This window comes from Bos mutus, chromosome 17 (assembly GCF_027580195.1).
Source record: "Bos mutus isolate GX-2022 chromosome 17, NWIPB_WYAK_1.1, whole genome shotgun sequence".
Taxonomy (NCBI): domain Eukaryota; kingdom Metazoa; phylum Chordata; class Mammalia; order Artiodactyla; family Bovidae; genus Bos; species Bos mutus.
In genome coordinates this window covers 56,351,329-56,372,451 of record NC_091633.1, presented here as the reverse complement: position 1 = coordinate 56,372,451, position 21,123 = coordinate 56,351,329, and positions in this window count along the sequence as shown.

Here is a 21,123-nt window from a genome sequence, read left to right as displayed (position 1 = left end):
CCACCCCCAGTATCTGCTGCTGGAGAGGTGAGTACTTGAAAACAAGATACGGTCTATCTGGTTACTTTCACTTTGCTTTCAATCGAAATGGAATTTTTCTGTTGTAATTCGTTGAAGCTGCTGTATGAAGCAGGTTGACAAATGGTTTTGGAAGTTAGAAAAAGAATGTCTACTTAGGGAGTCTGGGATTTTCTTTCATTCTGAACTCTAAAATGTGACCTCCCTTCAAAATGTGGACCTATAGAATTACTGTTGCCAGTTTTATTTTGGCATGAATTTTTACTAACTGTCTGATCTAAATATCAGGTCCTCTTTAATTTTATACATTTGTAATACAAATGTGTCTGTATTTTTTCACCATTGAGGGAGAAAAGGTTTTTTAATGGGAACTGTGAGAATTTGTTCAACTTTGCAGGCTTTATGTTTTAACTATATGTTCACATATTGGGAATATAAATGAATATGCTTCATTTCCATTTTATATTTCCCTTTCACTTAAAGGAATATTTTTCTATTGTTTCTGAGAATCATTTGACATATTGCTTTGCTTTGACTCATTTGTTTCTGGAGTTTAAGTGACTAACACAAAATTTGAAATGCGGGTAAGTAATCAACTAGTCAGATACTTGTTAGGTCAAAGGCAGAAAGCTGGGCCATTATTTTTTTCTAAAAACGAAACCAGAGGGAACTGACTGCTTTTGAGAATTTCCTTCTTTGTCCCTCACTTATCTCTTAAGAGCCTCAGATGCAATTAAGCATAAGAGGAAAGAATCTCATAAATGAGAATCAACCTCTTTTAATCCCAAAGATACATAGCATAATATCAGTCAGCAGCTACTCCATCAAATACATTCTAAGGCATTTTAAAATTAATGTCTTCTGGATCCTGCTGTCATGGAGCTTCTGATTTTGTAAAGAAGTGAAGGCAGATATGAATATAATTATAATTTAGGATAGAAAGTATTTACATGGGCAGAGGTTTGGAAGCAGCATTTTGTATGGAAAGAAGATTCATAACAAACTTAGCATTTGATTGAGCCCTAAAATTTATCTAGGGTTTTAACATGCAAAAGACTTGGTGGGAAAAAGTTATCTAGAATGTGAACATGTAAAGAGGGGAAAGAAATTGTTAGCAGAGAGAACATTGTAGACAAAGGCACAGAAGGGGATGTTAAGGGAATAATGAAGTCAGTTTGGAGCATAAGGTGACAGAACAACTATACATCAAAACTTCTTTAGGCAAATGGAAAATCATTAAGATTTCTTAGCAAAGGAATGGTGTGATCCAAGCCAGCTTTTGGAGAAAGGATAATTTTGCAGCACTGTGTAGGACTGCCTGGCATGCATTTACACCACATTATCTTCCTTTAACCATCCTCACTCTAGAATCAAGGCAGAATATTTCTGCAGAACTGAAATGTACCATCATCAATTAATGCTGCAAATCTTTAAAGGGGAGTAAAAATAACGTTGATGGGCTCTATTTCACATGAAGCACTTAGCGTTAATTAAAGTCTTTAATGACATTTTACATTTTATCCACAAATTGTGGTTTCTTTTTTGTATTCTTTTCTATGAGTATTTATGTTTACTTTCAAGGCAAAATATGTGATTTATGTTTACCACCTCTTTGGTTTATGGGGCCCTGTCAGTAGAATGATCTATGACGTTATATCTTGATGGCATATGTTACAGTATGTTGATGAAATGATTTATCGTGCTTGATTAAAGATTTGAAGGAACACATCTTTCACATAAAGAATAAAATATTTTAAAAATTCTTCTCATGGAGAATTTGTGATTAGATGAATTAACTCGGTAAACATGCTTCTTATTCAGTTTAACTCAATATCAAAGGATGACATTATTCCACCCACACACTATTTTTTCCCGCTGTGAAAAAAAAAGTATCACTTTTAGTGCATTGTTTGAGAGTCTATGTGTTTCCTCGTCCCTGAATACCTTGACTTTGTATGACTTTCTATGACCTCATTTTTGTCTGTGGGAATAATTTTACTTATTCTTAATTGTCCTCTGATGTGTTCTTCATGCTTGTTGATAAAAACAGTGACAATCTCAGCATGTTATGGAATGATTCAGAATTTTAAAATTTATGATAGGTTATAAACTATATTTCAATTTCCCCAAAGGGAGAAAAGCTCAAAACTTTAAGAATACAGGGCATCCTTTGATATCTCTCTTTGGAGAAGAAGATGCTCCTCCTGCAAATGGCAATTTAACTCTAGAGAAGCACACTATTAGTGACCATAAAATAGTGAAACACTTAATACTCTGAGTGTTGCAGGCTGGAGCATGTGTATAATATAGTCACATTAAGTGCATCTTGGCACCCACACTTGTATCCAAACGGGGCCTGCAGTTTGCTTCAGCTTAACTCTCAGTTGGGAAGCCCCTTTCCAGCAAAGGACTGGGCCATTGTCTTCCTGATCAGCCCAGCATACATCAAGCCCACTGCCTTCAGGTTGGTGAGAAGCGCCGTAGCCTGGAGCAGCCCTGGGAACTCAATTTATTACACAAACTACATCCAGATGCTTAGTTGACAACAACTTCATACATAATGAGCTTTTTGGACAAATATACACAAATAACCTAAGAATTTTCCACAACTGGAAATAAGAACCTTGATATGAGGAATTAGTGTTTCAGAACATGCCACTACAGGACACGGCAGATGGAGGACCAACATAAGAAAAGGAGAAAGCTTGTCACCATATATTCCATAATGAGGGCCCTGTCAGTGGCAATCAGTGTTTCCTGTTTGAGTAAAGATCCTCTCCTAGGGTTCTTTGGAGAGATATATGGGTCGAGTCATCTGTCCCTAACAATTGTAGTCATTGTATAACATACATGTACAGTCTGTAGGAATTAAGAAACTTCATCTCCTTTTTCAGAATATTGCTTTACCAATACTTACTTTGGCTTGATCAATTAAACATTACAATAGATTATAAGAATTTAACTATAAACTTCTACTATTTTTTTTTGATAGAGGCAGGAGGAAAGTGATTCTAAAAAGTACAGGTAATCATCAAGTAATTTCATTAAAGTTCTTTATACTGATAAACTTCAAATACATACCTTTGTATAAATGTATACATTGTATCTACAAACCCACGTAATCTATACATGTAATTTCAATTAAACTGTGGTCTTCACATCCATAGTCATGACCCTAGATGTCATGTTATAATAACTGCAAATACATACAGTGCTTTTTAAGTGCTAGCCACTTAATTGTAAGCACCTATAAGCACTCTTCACAATGATATAACACGATGATGCAGACGTTGATATTAAGATCATTTTATAGACTCATAGGAAAGTAAGTAACTTGCCCAAGGGAACTTGTATAAGTGTCAGGCCTGGACTTTCAAGTGAGATAACCTGGCTTCAGAGTCCATGCTCTGAACAGCGATCTACACTGCATCTACTTAGAAGGTGGATTTGCCAGAGAGAGCTTATGAAAGTCAAAGCAGGCTAGCAGGCCCTCTTTTATCTGCCAGGCACTTTTTAGGCACAAAGGATAGCAAGGAAAATCAACCCTGGCTTTTGACCACAAAGAATACTCACTCAGTTCTCCAAAATGCAAATTGTTTTTAGCACTCTGAAACTAACGTTCAATGTGTATTTCAGTTACTTCTATAAGAGTGAATCATCAACTCTGCGTCTCAGAATGAAGCTGCGTGGGGTTTGTATTTCAACTCCCCTGCACTTTTATAGATAATTCAAGAGCTCAAGGGGCAAAATTTCTAATAGTTGGAAAGCCCCAAGGAAACTCTTAATCCTGAGGTGATTTCCATTCTTCAGTCTCAAATTTCATGTTTAGTGAAATCTATGTGAAGTGACAGAGAGTAAGGTATTTTAGTCTGGAAGCATCTTGCTGAGGGTGGAAGGGCCCAGGGCTTGACATCTGAAAGCTGGTCCTTCACCTCACTAACTTCTAGACCTTGGTTAACTCCTCTTGATAAGCCACAGTTTCCTCTTCTGTAAGATGAACACATAGGGGCAAAAAGTATCTTAAAAGACTGTATCACTAAGTAGGGTGTATAGATGTATGCTTGTGGCAATTTTGGTTACATGAGGGAATTCTTATTTTAAAAATAATAAAGTGTTTCTGGAGGAAACTCCTGTAGTGGTATCTTTCCATAGGGAACATCTGAAGGTTTTTCAGGGACAGTTAAACTCAATAAACAGGGATATTCAGTCTTGCTTTCATCAGTCCTGGTTGAATGACATTCTGGCTGCTACCACCAAGCCTTCAGAGAATCTCTTGCTGTAGCTATCAATCACAGATGTCAAGAGGGAAAAAAAGTGATGTATTTCTTTGGGAGGGGGTTGTGGTGGGTGGAATATGGATGGGAAGGTGATATATAGATATAATATTGCAGAAGTCCTTTTCAAAGTTAGCCAGAAGGCATCTCTAAGCCTTATAAGCACTTCCGCATTCAGAGAAGCGAATCGCTTTAAGAAAGTACTACATCTTTAAAAAAATAAAAGATTATTGGCAGCCAGTGGAAACTTTTTCTTTATATAGCAACAGATTCAGCTGTAAACCATGTAGATACTTCTAAGTAAAAGTGAAGTCGCTCAGTCGTGTCCGACTCCTAGCAACCCCATGGACTGCAGCCCAGCAGGCTCCTCCATCCATGGGATTTGCCAGGCAAGAGTACTGGAGTGGGTTGCCATTGCCTTCTCCAAAATGAATACAAGGTGTATTAAATCAATACTTATTAGGCTACCATTTTGTCAGGCACCGGAGAGACAGCTGTTATTAATATATGTCAATTTTCTGGTATCAAAGCTTACAGTGTGCTAGGTACATAAACAAGAAAGGGAATAATGGAGCAGGATGAGTGATTAGAAGGGGAGAAAGGGAATTATAAGGGAAATAGGAAGGACAACTAAACCAGGGAAGGCTTCCTAGTGGAAGTAATGTTTAAACTGCAAGGGGGAAGACGACTATAAAATTCTCTAAGTATAAATATTAGTGTCCTCTTTTTAGAGGCAAAGTAGTGAAGGCACCAAAAGGTTAGATGGTTAGGAGGTAGTAAGAGTGATACCTTGGAATCAAAGCAGCTGTTTGTATGTGTGTGTCTGTCTGTGCGTGTGTGTGTGTATGTGTACATGTAGCAGAGAGAGGTAACAATTGGGGTCGGGGTTATCTTTTATTTTAAAGAAAGTGTTAGTTGCTCAGTCGTGTCTGACTTATGGACTGTAGCCTGCCAGCCTCCTCTGTCTATGGAATTATCCAGGCAAGAATACTGAAGTGGGTTTCTATTCCCTTCTCCAGGAGATCTTCCCAACCCAGGGATTGAACCCAGGTCTCCTGCATCGCAGGCAGATTCTTTACCATCTAAGCCACCAGGGAAGCTCTATTTTAAAGAAGGGATAGATTTAAATACATGAAAAACTAGAGAATCAACTCCTGTTTGGCTGGAAGGGAAGGGTACCATTTCTCCTGGGAGGGACTGGCCTGGGTGTTACCCTGTCAGAACAATGTGTTGAATGCATGTTTATACAAGCGAATTCTAACCTATACTCTTGGGCTGGTTGAGTAGCTTTCAAAGTGTCCTAATCATAAATCCACACTCCAGATGCTGTTGCTTTCAATATATTGTTCTCAAAATCTACAGCAGAGGGTTTTAAAATTAGCCTAAAATATGTGATGTGATTTAACCTAAAATAATTTTTATCAGCATAATGAGTAGTGTTTAAGACACGTAAGTGGCTGGAGAGCCTGTCCAGGCTCCACCATACACGTCTGATTTCATTGTAAGATTTTAGCAAGCCCAATGACATTGTATCTTTGTAACACTGCTTCTGTTTTCTTGCACTTTTTGAAGGATTCTGTCACCTAATTTGACCTGTCTTTTAGTTGATCCAGTCATACAATATTTTTTAATGCTTAACTAAAACTTTCATTGCAGAACTTCTTAACATAATATGCAAAATCCAATACAAAATTAAAATGCAGGGCTACCTGATAAAAAATAGAAATAAAATGCCATTGTAGATACTAAAAATAGAAAGGTTTTTTTTTTCTTTTCTTCTGAGGTCTTACTCTTGATGTTATAATTGGGCTTTTGGCCAATTTTAAAAAATTGTGGTTCAGTTCAGTCACTCAGTCATGTCCAATTCTTTGTGACCCCATGGACTACAGTGCACCAGGCTTCCCTGTCCATCACCAACTCCTGGAGCTTGCTCAAACTCATGTTCATTGAGTCAGTGATGCTATTCAACAATCTCATCTTCTTTCAACCCCTTATCCTCCTGCCTTCAATCTTTCCCAGCATCAGGGTCTTCTCCATTGAGTTAGTTCTTTGCATCAGGTGGCCAGAGTATTAGAGTTTCAGCTTCAGCATTAGTCCTTCCAATGAATATTCAGGGTCGCTTTCCTTTAGGATTGACTGGTTTGATCTCCTTGCATTCCAAGGGACTCTCAAGAGTCTTCTCTATTGGAGAAGATCTAAAGCTTCACCACAGATCTAAAGCATCAGTGCTCAGCTTTCTTTATGGTCCACCTCTCACATCCATACCTGACAACTGAAAAAAGCACAGCTTTGACTAGATGAACCTTTGTCGGCAAAGTGATGCCTTTGCTTTTTAATATGCTGTCTATGTTGGTCAAGAATTGGACATGAGCGACTGATAATGGCGTCCGGTCCCATCACTTCATGGCAAATAGGTGGGGAAACAATGGAAACAGTGAGAGACTTTCTTTTCTTGGGCTCCAAAATCACTATAGATGGTGACTTCAGCTGACTCGATGGACATGAGTTTGAGTGAACTCCGGGAGTTGGTGATGGACAGGGAGGCCTGGCGTGCTGTGATTCATGGGGTCACAAAGAGTTGGACACGACTGAGCGACTGAATTGAACTGAGTGACTGAACTGAACTGAACTGAACTGATGATGTTGCTCAAAGCTTTTCTTCCAAGGAGCAACCATCTTAATTTCATGGCTGCAGTCACCATCTACAGTGATTTTGGAGCCCCAAAAAAGAAAGTCTCTCACTGTTTCCATTGTTTCTCCACCTATTTGCCATGAAGTGATGGGACCGGATGCCATTATCTTCATTTTTTGAATGTTGAGTTTTAAGCCAGCTTTTTCACTCTCCTCTTTCACTTTCATCAAGAAGCTCTTTAGTTCCTCTTTGCTTTCTGCCGTAAAGGTGGAGTCATCTGTATATCTGAAGCTATTGATATTTCTCCCTACAATCTTGATTCCAGCTTGTGCTTCATCCAGCCTGGCATTTCGCAAGATGTACTCTGCATAAAAGTTAAAGAAGCAGGGTGACACTATACAGCCTTGACCTACTCCTTTCCCAATTTGGAACCAGTCTGTTGTTCCATGTCCAGTTCTAACTGTTGCTTCCTGACCAATTTCTCAGGAGGCAGGTCAGGTGGTCTGGTATTCCCATCTCTTTCAGAATTTTCCACAGTTTGCTGTGATGCACACAGTCAATGGCTTTAGCATAGTCAGTGAAGCAGAAGTAGATGTTTTTCTGGAATTCTCTTGCTTTTTCTATGTTCCAACAGATGTTGGCAATTTGATCTCTGGTTCCTTTACCTTTTCTAAATCCAGCTTGGTCATCTGGAAGTTCTTGGTTCACATACTGTTGAAGCCTAGTTTCAAGAATATTGAGCATTACTTTGCTAGCATGTGAGATGAGTGCAATTGTGCGGTAGTTTGAACATTCTTTGCATTGCCTTTCTTTGAGATTGGAATGAAAACTGACCTTTTCCAGTCCTGCAGCCACTGCTGAGTTTTCCAAATTTGCTAACATATTGAGTGCAGCACTTGAGCAGAATCATCTTTTAGGATTGAAAAGAGCTCAACTGGAATTCCATCACCTCCACTAGCTTTGTTCATAGTGACGCTTCCTAAGGCCCACTTGACTTCGCAATACAGGATGTCTGGTTCTAGGTGAGTTATCACAGCATTGTGGTTATTTGGGTCATTAAGATCTTTTTTGTATAGTTCTTCTGTGTATTCTTGCCACCTCTTCTAATATTGATATTAAGAATCAATATTCTTTTAGGTCCATACCATTTGTGTCTTTTATTGTGCATGAAATGTTCCCTTGGTATCTCTAATTTTCTTGAGAACTCTAGTCTTTCCCATTCTATTGTTTTCCTCTATTTCTTTGCATTGATGACATAGGAAGTCTTTCTTATCTCTCTTTGCTATTCTTTGGAACTCTGCATTCAGATGGATATATCTTTCCTTTTCTCCTTTGCCTTTCTCTTTTCTTCTTTTCTCAGCTATTTGTAAGGCCTCCTCAGACAACTATTTTGCATTTATTTTACTTGGGGATGGTTTTGATCACCACCTCCTGTACAACGTTACAAACCTCTGTTCATAGTTCTTCAGGCACTCTATCAGATCTAACCCCTAGAATCTATGTTTCATTTCCACTGTATAATTGTAAGAGATTTGATTTAGGTCATGCCTGAATGGTCTAGTGGTTTCCCCAACTTTCTTCAATTTAAGTCTGAATTTTGCAGTAAGGAGTTCATGATCTGAGCCACAGTCGGCTCCTGGTCTTGTGGTAAAATATACAAAACCTGCATCTGCCATTAGGTTTGGTGTCATGCAGAAAATGAAGAGGAACTAAAGAGCTTCTTGATGAAAGTGAAGGAGGAGAGTGAAAAAGCTAGCCTAAAACTCAACATTCAAAACATGAACATCATGGCATCCAATACCATCACTTCATGCCAAATAAATGGGGATACAATGGAAACAGTGAGAGACTTTCTTTTCTTGGGCTCCAAAATCACTGTAGATGGTGACTGCAGCCATGAAATTAAAAGACACTTGCTCCTTGGAAGAAAAACTATGAGAAACCTAGGCAGCATATTAACAAGCAGAGATATCACTTTACTGGCAAAGGTCCATATAGTCAAAGCTATGGTTTTTCCAGTAGTCATGTATGGATGAGAGAATTGGACCCTCCAGAAGGCTGAGGGCTGAAGAATTGATGCTTCAAACTGTAATGCTGGAGAAGACTCTTGAGATTCCCTTGAACTGCAAGATCAAACCAGTCAGTCCTAAAGGAAATCAACCCCGAATATCCATTGGAAGGACTGATGCTGAAGTTGAAGCTCCAATACTTTGGCCAAATGGTGCGAAGAACCAACTCACTGGAAAAGACCCTGATGCTGGGAAAGATCGAAGGTAGGAGGATAAGGGGACAACAGAGGATGAGATGGTTGGATGGCATCACTGACTCAATAGACGTGAGTTTGAGCAAGCTCTGGGAGAAAGGACAGGGAAGCCTGGCATGCCACAGTCCATGGGGGCGCAAAGAGTTGGACATGAATGAGCAACTGAACAACAAGTATGTCATACTAATAGGGTCATGTAGTATTTGTCTTTTTTAACTTGTTGATTTCACTTGGAATAATATCCTCAAGGTCCACCCATTTTATAGTATCTGTCAGAATCTCCTTCCTCTTTAAGGCTGAATAATATTTTACTGTATGTATATACCACATTCTGCTTATCCATTCATCTGTGGATGGACACTTGGGTTAATTCCAGGTTTTAGTCATTGTGACTAATTCTTTCATGAATGTGGGTGTACACAGTCACATTTTTTAAAACCCTGCTTTCAATTATTTGGGGTATGTACCCAGAAGTGGAATTGCTAGATTGTATGGCAATGCTCTATTTTTAATTTTTTGAGGAACTGCTATAGCATTTTCCATTGTGGTTATACCACTTAACATTCTCACTAACAGTACACAAGGCTTCCAATTTCTTCACATCTTTGCCAACACCTGTTATTTTCTGTTTTGTTTTGGTTTTTCTTTTGAGTAGCTATCCTAACAGGGATGTGAAGTGGTATCTCATTGTGGTTTTGACTTGCATTTCTCTAGTGATTAGTGATACTAAGCATTTTATCATGTGCTTACTGGCCATTTAAATATTTTCTTTGAAGAAATATCTACTCAAGACCTTTGTTCATTTTTGAATCAGGTTGTTTCTTTTTGTTGTTGCTGAGTTTTAAGAGTTCTCTATACATTCTGGATATTAATCTATCAGATATATGACCTGGATATTTTTTCCCATTCTGTGGTTTGCCTTTTATTCTATTTATATTTTTTTGATAAACAATTTTTAAAATAGTTTCATGAAGTCCAATTGATCTATTTTTTCTTTTCTTGCCTGAGTCAAATCCAAGAAATTATTGCCAAATCCGATGTCATGATGTTTTCTTCTAAGAGTCTTATATTTTATATTTAGAGCTTTGACCCATTTAGAATTAACTTTTTGATGTATATGATGTTCAGTAAGGGTCCAACTTCATTCTTGTGCATGTGGATATTCAATTTTCCTAGCATCATTTGTTGAAAAGACTGTCCTCTCTCCATTGAATTGTCTTGACATCCTTGTCAAAAGTCATTTTCAATAAATGTGAGTGTTTATTTCTGGAATTTCTATTCTATCACATTGGTCTATATATATTTTTATGCCAGTACTACACTGTTCTGATTACTGTAGCTTCATAGTAAGCTTTGAAATCAGGTAGCATGAGTGTTTCAGCTTTGTTATCCCTTTTCTGATCAATTTGGTTATTTAGGGTCCCTTGAAAGTCCATGTGAATTTAAGGTTTTTCTGTTGCTCTCTCTTCTTCTGGGACTCTCATGATCCATATGTTGGTTGTCTTGATGGTGTCCCACAGGTCTGTGTTACCTACTTCAATCTTTTTTCTTTCTCTTCATCAGATTCAATAATCTCTATTTTCCTGTCCTCAAGTCCACTGATTCCTTCTTTTTGCCTGCTCAAACCTGCCTTTGTATCCTTCTAATAATTTTTTCATTTCAGTTATTGTATTTTTCAGATCCAGAAATTCTTTTCAACTTTTTAAAATGTTGTATCCCTTTGTTGATATATCTATTTTGTTCATCCATCATTTTCTTGACATCTTTCTTAACATGTTCTCTGAGCATCTTTAAGACATATGTTTTAAAGTCTTTGTCTAGTAGGTTTGCCATTAAGTCATTTTCAAAGACAGTTTCTGTTAATGCAGTTCTCCCTTTGAATCATACTTTATTGTTCTTTGTATGATTTGTGGTTTTATTTTCTTGAAAGCAAGACATTTGAATATAATAATGTGATGACTTCAGAAGTCAAATTCTCCCCCTTCCCCAGTGTTTGTTATACTTTATAATTTTGTTTATTTATTTATTTATTTTCTGTTACAGACTGCGCCCATGTAGAGGACAAGCCTGAGGTATAAACTTAAGCCTTCTTAGGTATTTTCTCAGCCTTTCTCTATGCATACCCAGTCACTTACTAATTTTCCCCATTCATCCGGTTTTTTTGAATGTTCTAGTCTTTAACATATGGCTCTCAAAAAAGAAAAAAAAATAGGAAAATGGAAAACAGGAAAAAGGCACTGACCCTTTAAATCTCCTGGAATTGATTTCAACCAGAGGGAGAAGACTTGCAACAATGGGAGGAGGTGTAACCAACAATGACCCCCAGCTTCTTTGTACCTCTGGAGTCAGAAGCAGAAGTCAGTGATCAGATCCTCAGTATTTGGAGAACAAGGTCCTTTTTGCCCACCCTGGCACTGGCAGGCTCTATGGAACATGTACACAGATGCTCCAGGAACATGTACACAGATGCTCGCCATGTGGCTGAGGGGTGAGGGATGGGTAGCTAAGAGTTGAAATTGTTGGAAGAGTTGAAACTGACTTAAATTAATCACAATTCACTGTCCATGGTTCCCCTGAAATTTACAAATGTTCAATGGACTCCAGAGATCCAAAATATTTAAATCAGACAGATTATGGTGGTGCAATTGTTATCTAGATAGGAAAACAGATTTCTGGTGGTTTCCACTCTGCCATCTTCCCAGAATCCTCCATAAAGAATTTTTAATTTGTTTTCAACTGCCTTTTTAGGAATATAAAAATCATTTAAATAACTAGCCTCTATATGGTACAATGCTAGTTTTAAATAAAAATATAAAAGTATATAACTTATATGCAGAATCATTAAAATTGCCCAATTTGTATTTTGCAGCAAATTATTGTATATGTATTTCATTATTAACAGAGCAATGGAAATACTGCACAAAAGTAACACATATGTTTTTATTTTACTTCTTGACATATACCCACTCTATTAGTACTATCTTCAACTTACTGATGAGTAAGACAGAACTAAAGAGCAAAGAAATATGAATTGCTCTATCTTGCCTTTCCTTTCTATGTCATCCTTTTCAGCATGAGAGGTTGGCTAATACAGGGGAGTAACATTAAGAGAGGAAATGACAGGGTTCCTTTGCTGTTTATGTTTCTTAGAATGCTACCACTGTCTTTCAAGCAAGTTTTGGCTCTAAGAGAAAGTGTGGTTTCTTAAGGCTGTCAGAGTACTGCTCACCCAGCCATAAATGGAATATGCTTGCCTTGTACTCACTAAATCTCACTGAACTCCAAAGCATAGTGGTTCCATGAGAATTCTGTGCTCACTGGGCATCACAAACACTATTTGTGAATAGGGGCACAAGGCACAATGGTAGACACACACACTGCATGTGTCTCTTCTACTCAACATGGGCTTCATTATCCAATTAGCTTTTATTTTCTTTCCAACACCTTGTACCTTAGCCAGTCTCTCTCTTCTCTCCTTATTATAGGCTGGTTTATATAAAAAAAATCCCAAGATTCTCATAAGGAGAAGTCCTAAATCTAAATCTTCTCCTCAAACTTATGGTGGATTAGTATGGATCAAGTCACACTGTTTGAGTTTGCCTCCAAATTTCTTGAACCATTCACCAGGTCAGAGATGGAAATACTGGTAAGGAAGATCTCAAAAGAGAGATTGTATATTTATTGCTAATAAAGTTTGGTGGATATTAAAGCAATTAATTGGAAAAATTGAAAGAGTTCAGTTATACTGTTGGCCTCAAATAATACCAGTTTTATAATTCAAAACCCACTCTGTTCAACCACCAGCAGGTGTCTCAGGTTTGAATAATAAATATCATGAAAAACAATAGATTTTCCATAGTACCAAGTACACTTAACCAGAAGAAAGAATATGGGATAGAAAAACTAGAGTCTGATTGGCCACAGCAAGTGGTGGTGGGGGGCGGGGTTGGGGGGCATCTCACTGTTCCAACTAGATACAATTTCCAAATATCCCCAAACTCTCCTCATTTGGGAGAGCTGGGAATGTGGTCACAAGACCACAGACTGATTGAACATGGACCACTTCAGCCTGGAAAAGCCATCAGCTCTGGGATCTCTTGAGTTTTTATATTGAGCTCCAAAGCAATTGATTCCATTAGTAGCAGCTATAATTACTGGACACACAATCTCAGCATTAACAACTTCAACCAATTCTGATTTTTGTTGGATATAGTGCAGATAGTCTCAATATAATAAAGATATATAGATATATATATAGATAGATAGATAGATATAGATATATATATATAAAGATTAACCTTGCCTTTTTCCCCAGCTCCTAGGAGGTAACCTCTGAGCCCCTGGAAACTTGGAATGTCCTGCCTGTTTAACTGGAGGTCTTAGGCCATCGCTGGTGATCTATGCCAACAATATGGTTTATTGCAGGGGTCTTGAGCCACATGGTATCAGCCTGAACTATGAGGGGGCAGAGTCATGTCTATGTGGTCAATTTTATATGAGTATAAAACCTTCTGAACGCCTTACCAAATATCAATTATACAATACAATGTTATCAGTGACAGTCACTACATTATACATTAGATCCTCAGACATTATTTATCTTATAAGTTCATATCCTCTTATCAACCTCTGCCTATAACAGTGTGTATAATTGAAATTTTTTGAGAGTAGAACTTAAATGTTCTCACCAAAATAAACAAACATGAAACAAAAACGGAAGGGCTTCCCGGTGGCTCAGTGGTACAGAATCCACCTGCCAATGCAGGAGTCATGGGTTAGATCCCTGATCCAGGAAGATCCCACTTGCTGAGCAGCTACTCAGCACACAGTGCTCAGTGTTCACTGTGGCACCCATGTGCCACAATTATTGAGCCTGTGCTGAGGAGCCTAGGAGCTGCAACTACTGAACCCACGTGCCACAACTGCTGAAATCCACAGTAAGAGAAGCCACTGCAAGGAGAAGCCCACTCACCACAAGTACAGAGTAGCCCCGCTCGTCCCAAGCAGAGAAAAGCCAGCACAGCAACAAAGACCCAGCACAGCCATAAAAAACAAATAAAATTATATTAAAAATTTGAGGCATTGGATGTGTTAATTAACTAGATGGGAAGAATTCTTTCAATAATCACAATGTATGCTTTAAATTCCTTATAGTTTTGTCAACTGTATCTCAGTAAAGCTGAAAAAGCAGCAAACAAACCCAAGACTTGGGAAGCTCCCCTGCCTGGCAGCCTTCTGTATGTACTGTCACACATCATTGCTGGGAGAAGCAGCCACTGTCCACAGACTCCACCAGGGGAGGAGACCTGGAAGCTCATGCTTGGAACTGTTCATCCTGGAACCTGCTCTCTGTGCCCCTTGCTTTGGCTGATTCTACTAAAATAAACTGTAGCCTTGAGTATAACAGCCATTCTGAGTTCTGTGAGTCCTTCTAGCAGATCCTTGCGTGGAGTTTCCTTAAGGAAACTCCAGAATTCACAATATACTCTTGTGAATCTCTTAAGTTAATGTTTCTAGGAATTCCAGAGGTTAGAGGAAAGATCACAGATGGGCTGTTAGCCATTTCCTTCCTTTCACGTGTTAGCAGCAATCATCAGAGGAGTGTAGCGCTGAGACAGTGCACACTGAGTACCTATACCCAAGGCTGTGTTGGTCTATGCTGGATAAGACATAGAACTCTAGGCATAATTAATTTAAACTCTGGGCTGGAGGAAGCACAAGCTGGAATCAAGATTGCTGGGAGAAATATCAATAACCTCAGATATGCAGATGACACCACCCTTATGGCAGAAAGGGAAGAAGAACTAAAGAGCCTCTTGATGAAAGTGAAAGAGGGAATGAAAAAGTTGGCTTAAAGCTCAACATTCAGGAAACTAAGATCATGGCATCTGGTCCCATCACTGTACGGCAAATAGATGGGGAAACAGTGGACACAGTGGCTGACTTTATTTTTCTGGGCTCCAAAATCACTGCATGGTGATTGCAACCATGAAATTAAAAGACGCTTATTCCTTGGAAGGAAAGTTATGACCAACCTAGACAGCATATTAAAAAGCAGAGACATTACCTTGCCAACAAAGGTCTGTCTAGTCAAGGCTATGGTTTTTCCAGTGGTCATGTATGGATGTGAGAGTTGGACTATAAAGAAAGCTGAGTGCCGAAGAATTGATGCTTTTGAACTGTGGTGTTGGAGAAGACTCTTGAGAGTCCCTTGGACTGCAAAGAGATCCAACCAGTCCATCCTAAAGGAGATCAGTTCTGGGTGTCCTTTGGAAGGACTGATATTGAAGCTGAAACTCCATTACTTTGGCCACCTGATGCGAAGAGCTGACTCATTTGAAAACACCCTGATGCTGGGAAAGATTGAGGGCAGGAGGAAAAGGGGATTACAGAGGATGAGATGGCTGGATGGCATCACCAACTCGATGGACATGGGTTTGGGTGAACTCCAGGAGTTGGTGATGGACAGGGAGGCCTGGTGTGCTGTGGTTCATGGGGTTGCAAAGAGTCAGACATGATTGAGCAACTGAACTGAACTGAAGAAGAAAAGACATGAAAGATGAACACAAAGTGTCAAAATATAAGGACATTGATATTCAGTTTCTCTTTAGCTTAGTTTTCCTATTTGCAAAGTAAAAGGGAAAGTGGTATTACATAGAGAATGAAGACAGGTTTACAGACTTAAAGAGGTTTTGTCATATTCCAACACAGGACCTTGCTTTTTTCAAAATGTCTAGGTCTTTTGTTCTGCCATGAAGGCTGGCCATTTCATACACTTGCAACTAAGACTAAAAGCCTAGTTTTTTATTATGCTCTCCTCTTAGGGGAGTGCATTACATACCGATTTAAAAAGAAAATATGTAATTGATGTGTGCTTTATTTCTATGTGCCTAGAACTGCCATATTCCAAACTAGTTTCCTCTTATATGTTTGCTAATTTTCATGTTAATAACAAGACTTCCATGGCATTTATGAACCTGTAAATTACAACTCTGTTTAGAAAGCCTTGCCTTCAATTAGCCTTAAAGACAATTAAAGACCCATCGCTCATTGCTTCCTTTCCTAAACAATACTTTCTGATGTTAATTGTCTACATTTTTGTTCTAATTTAATAACAGTAAAAGTTCATCTGTGATGCTGGTCTCATTTGGTCTACCCTTATGCAGCTAAGAGGTAGTATATTTACAGTCTGAAAATTCACATAATCTTATGTATAGGCTTCCCTCATAGCTCAGTTGGTAAAGAATCCGCCTGCAATGCAGGAGACTGTGGTTCAATTCCTGGGGCAGGTAGATCCTCTGGAGAAGGAATAGGCTACCCACTCCAGTGTTCTTGGGCTTCCCTTGTGGCTCAGATGATAAAGAATCCACCTGCAATGTGAGAGACCTGGGTTCGATCCTTGGATTGGGAAGATCCCCTGGAGAAGGAAAAATCTACCCACTCCAGTATTCTGGCCTGGAGAATTCCATGGGGTCACAAAGAGTTGGACACAACTGAGTGACTTCCACTTTCACTTATGGATAATAAGGAAGAAAATATGAAGAAATCTATTTATGGAACCCTAGGAAGTGGTAGGCAAAATTCATGTAAATTTAACAACTTGGCAAAAAGCAATCCATTTTTTCTGTTTGTTTCTTTAATGGCAAAGGCTAGAGTATTCACAATTAGCATTTATTTTTTCATGTCTTAAACCTATATTCAGTAATGGCTAAGACTCATAAATTAATATTAATGAATCCCTTCTATGACCTGTTAGCTCAATTAGCTAAGCTGCTCCAAGGTGCCACTGATGGGGCCAAGGTTATGGAAGTGATAACAATAATCAGGTCTAGAGAGATGATGGCTACAAAGAGCTTTTACAAGTGGTAACCCATGTGGTCCTCGCAATACCCTGTGAGATCCTTAGGACAAGCATTATTTATATTGCTCCTTTATGAAAAAAGTAAACAGATTCAAAAAGGTTAAGTGACTTATTTAAGGTCACACAATTAATAAGTGGTGGTAAAAACACGACTCTCAAGTTTCTGACACTGATGTTCTTACCATCCATGAACACTGCTTCACCTCAGTTTTGTTAATTGTTTCCCTGTAAGTAAGAAAATGGCCGTGACATTCATTAGCCTGTTAATCACACCTGCATTCAGAACACCCTGACTTCTGGACTGAGATCATGACAGGTTATCTCCTAACTTGAAAATAAATTACAGGCAGAATTATAATGAAAGGCAAGAATTAACAATAGCTTAAAAAACAAGGACAGGACTCAAATGCGTATGACAGACGTGGATAGGTATTTTCAACAACTTTAAAATCTTGCAGCAATTGGAGGAAGAAGCTTTCTCAGTGGCCTGCATGCAATCAATTATCTGAACTAGAATGACAGCTAGAAATGAAACGGGGAGAAAGAGGTTTTGATTCATTTTTTAACAGCTTATTTTTAAAAGCAACAGATATTGCATCAATTAGAAAGCTGAACAACCATCCTCTACTGTCTTTTGAGACAGCAGAGATTGCTCTCATCCAGCACAGTGCCTCCTATGTGACCAGGCCAGAGGTAGGAAGCAATGCAGAGCGATATCTGTATCCTACGGAGATGACATTTCAGGTACATGCGTGCAAGTTCAGTCACTTCGGTCATGTCCAACTCTTTCTGACCCCATGGACTGTAGTCTGCCCGGCTCGTCTGCCCATGGGATTCTCCAGGTAAGAATACTAGAGTGGGTTGCTGTTCCCTCCTCCAGGGCATCTTCCCCCACCAAGGATTGAACCAGGGGATTCCTTAAAGTCTGAGCCCCCCGGGAAGTCCTGACCTTTCAGGTAGAGTTATATAAATTGAAGCAGGGAGGGTTGGAGGAGTGGTGCTTGCAGGGAAAATACAATTTTTCATGGAGGGCTGCCTTAGGAAGTATGTTACCTCTCTTATAGTAAAGACACTGAGAAGTAACAGCAGAATGCCCCATTTCAGTGTCAGATGAATGTTTCTGAGGTATCAGAAATTGAGCTGGGGTTGTGCTCCGTGGAGGGGATGGTTTTTCCCAGCACACAAGCGAGAACAAGGTTGGCCATGGACAATCTATGCTGGCAATCTGTCTGCAAACCCTAGGCCGAGCTAGAGCTCACTTCACATTAGAATGAAAACACTGAAAAGAGTGAGATAAGAACAGGATGAGATAAAAACAAACACATGAACAGAACAACACTTTGAAAAAGTTTTAAAACGGAATAACAGGGTTAAAATTCTCACTGAAGTCATGAGAACAGAATTGAACCAAACAAATTGTATCAGCGAAGTAAGCAAAAAAATCTCAAAATTTCTCTCGGAGAAGGAAGAGAACTAATTAAAATGATAAGTGTAATAATATACAAAGAAGAGAGAGAAAAGACCCCCTATGTTGATAAAAAGATGTTCTATAAAGAGAAACAAAGCAAATATATGAGACACTATAATCAAAGAAGAAACTTTTCTATGCAGGAAAGACTAGAATCTCTGTATCCCAGGAAAAATGAATAAAATGCTTTGTGTGTTTATCATTCAGTCACTCAGCTGTGTCCGACTCTTTTGTGACCCCATGGGCTGTAACCTGCCAGGCTCCTCTGTCCATGGGGTTCTCCAGGCAAGAATACTGGAGTGGGTTGCCATTTCCTCCTCCAGGGGATCTTCCTCACCCAGGGATTGAACCCAGGTCTCCTGTGTTTCCTGCATTGGCAGGCAGGTTCTTTATCACTGGCCCCACCTGGGACTATAAAGTGTAGGATGCTTTCAAATATTAAATCCCAGTAGAGAATAGAATGGTATCTATTGAGATCTGAGATGAAAAGATTGGGAACACAGAATTCCAAACCAAGCCATGATATCATCCATGAGTCACAGTAACAGGAAACATTTTTGTATGTGCCAAAACACCAAAAAATATAGCATGCATGCTTTTCTCATGAATGAAAGAAACAAAACCAAACCTCAGTGATGTACATGATTTTAATCATGGTCAAAGTCTCTAAAATGGTGAAGTACTTGCAAATGAGTTAGTACTGAGCAATGAAACTAGTTACAAATATGGAAAGAACATTTTAAAGTGTCTTCAGAAAATTCCCAAATTTAAAGTGAAAACTCAAAAATATCCCTGTAGTTAAAACTTGATGTTGTTGAAAATTCATAATCAAGGTGTACAATCTTGGACATAAGTAACAAAAGAATAGAAAATAGAAATAGGAGATGGGTGTGTAATAAGGGAAATGAATGCACATTAAACTCCTGATTTTAAAACAATGACACAAAGTGTATTGCTTTACTCAAGTCTCATAGTTAAAAATAGGGCCAAATGGGTTCTTTCCTGTTTGAAATATTTAAAATAATTATTTGTCTAATGAAAAGTAGGCTAGCTGCCTTCTGAATCTTTAGAGAAAATGAAAGCAAATTAAACTTGAAATGCCAAAGTTTTCCTAGACTGTTGAGTATGAAAAAATAATTTTTCTTCTTAAAAATCCATGTGTTTCATGGAACCCTCAGTGCTCCCAGGACTATGGGTAGTATTGGAGGGAGCTGAAGAGGATCCGCAGCTTGATCTCCTGCCATTGTCTGATTAAGCAGCTAAGGCTTATGTGGTTTATACATGGGGATTCTGAGTTAGATATCCATCATTCTAGGGGTGAAAATGCTTGAGAAACATGCTCAACAGGACAGTTAGACTGAGTTCCCACTGGCCAGATGAACAGACAACGCATTCATTTATAGACAAGGTGGGCTTCCTGCAGGTTAGACCTGTGTGGTGACATAGGGCCTCAGGATCAGCAGGGCCTTGTGTTTGGGGTTTAAAGCTCTCTGGTCACCTTCTGAAAATTCTTAATCATTTTATCTTTGTATGCCATAGCTGAAGTCAATAGAACAATGAAGCACGTATTGGGGGCTGTCAGGAGAATTCAGAAAACTATGGCTTGTGCCTTTTCTGTGTCTTTAGTAGTACACTGGGTAAAGATGTTATTGAGGCAGAGAAGTGTGTCACTGTGGACAAGGCAGTGAAGATTAGGATACTTGTGATCTAATTAACACAAGAGAAAGAATTATTGAAGAAATGTTGATTGTCCAGCTGAGAATAGAACCCATATAGTTACTACCATGAATCCATAACAAATTATTTGGGGAGAAATACACTGCTCCTTTGGTTTGATGGAGAGTAAAATTTTAGAAAGACGTTAATAGCTGCTTGGGGATAGCATTTTTTAACTCCATCTTTTAAGAGATCGTTTAAAATGATCATCCATCATGGCAAGCAAGATTTTCAACCGGTATATGCGTCAGAATGAAGGAGATAAGGAAAAGGGCAAAAGGGAGTTGTCCGACATATTCATTTTCTTGCCATTCTGTAAAGGGTGTTTCTTCTCAAAATATTTGAATATATTCTGAGTAGAAGAATTTTAAAGAGATATCTTTTAATATATAGAAATGTGAGATTTTGTTGTGTAAGAGGACAGTTGTTTTAGGGACAGCAGTGAGCACAAATTTTAAAACAAAATGTTTGCTATCTAACATGAAAAGTTTTTAACATAAAACCAGGATTTTAACATATAAATGCTGAATGTGCATTTTTCAAAGTCTACACTTGTGGCCTTCTCTATCTCTTGACAGGACCATACTCATACTCTTTCTTATAGCAACTGACATTTCTTTTTTTTTAAATTAATTTTATTGGAGTATTTGTTGTTATTGTTCAGTTGCTCAGTTGCATCCAACTCTTTGCACCCCCATGAACTGCAGCATGAAAACCTCCCTGTCCTTCATCACCTCCTGGAGTTTGCTCAAACTCCTGTCCATTGAGTTGGTGATGCCATCCAATCACCTCATTCTCTGTTGTCCCTGTCTCCTCTTGCCTTCAATCTTTCCCAGCATCAGAGCCTCTTCTAATTAGTCAACTCTTCACATCAGGTGGCCAAAGTATTGG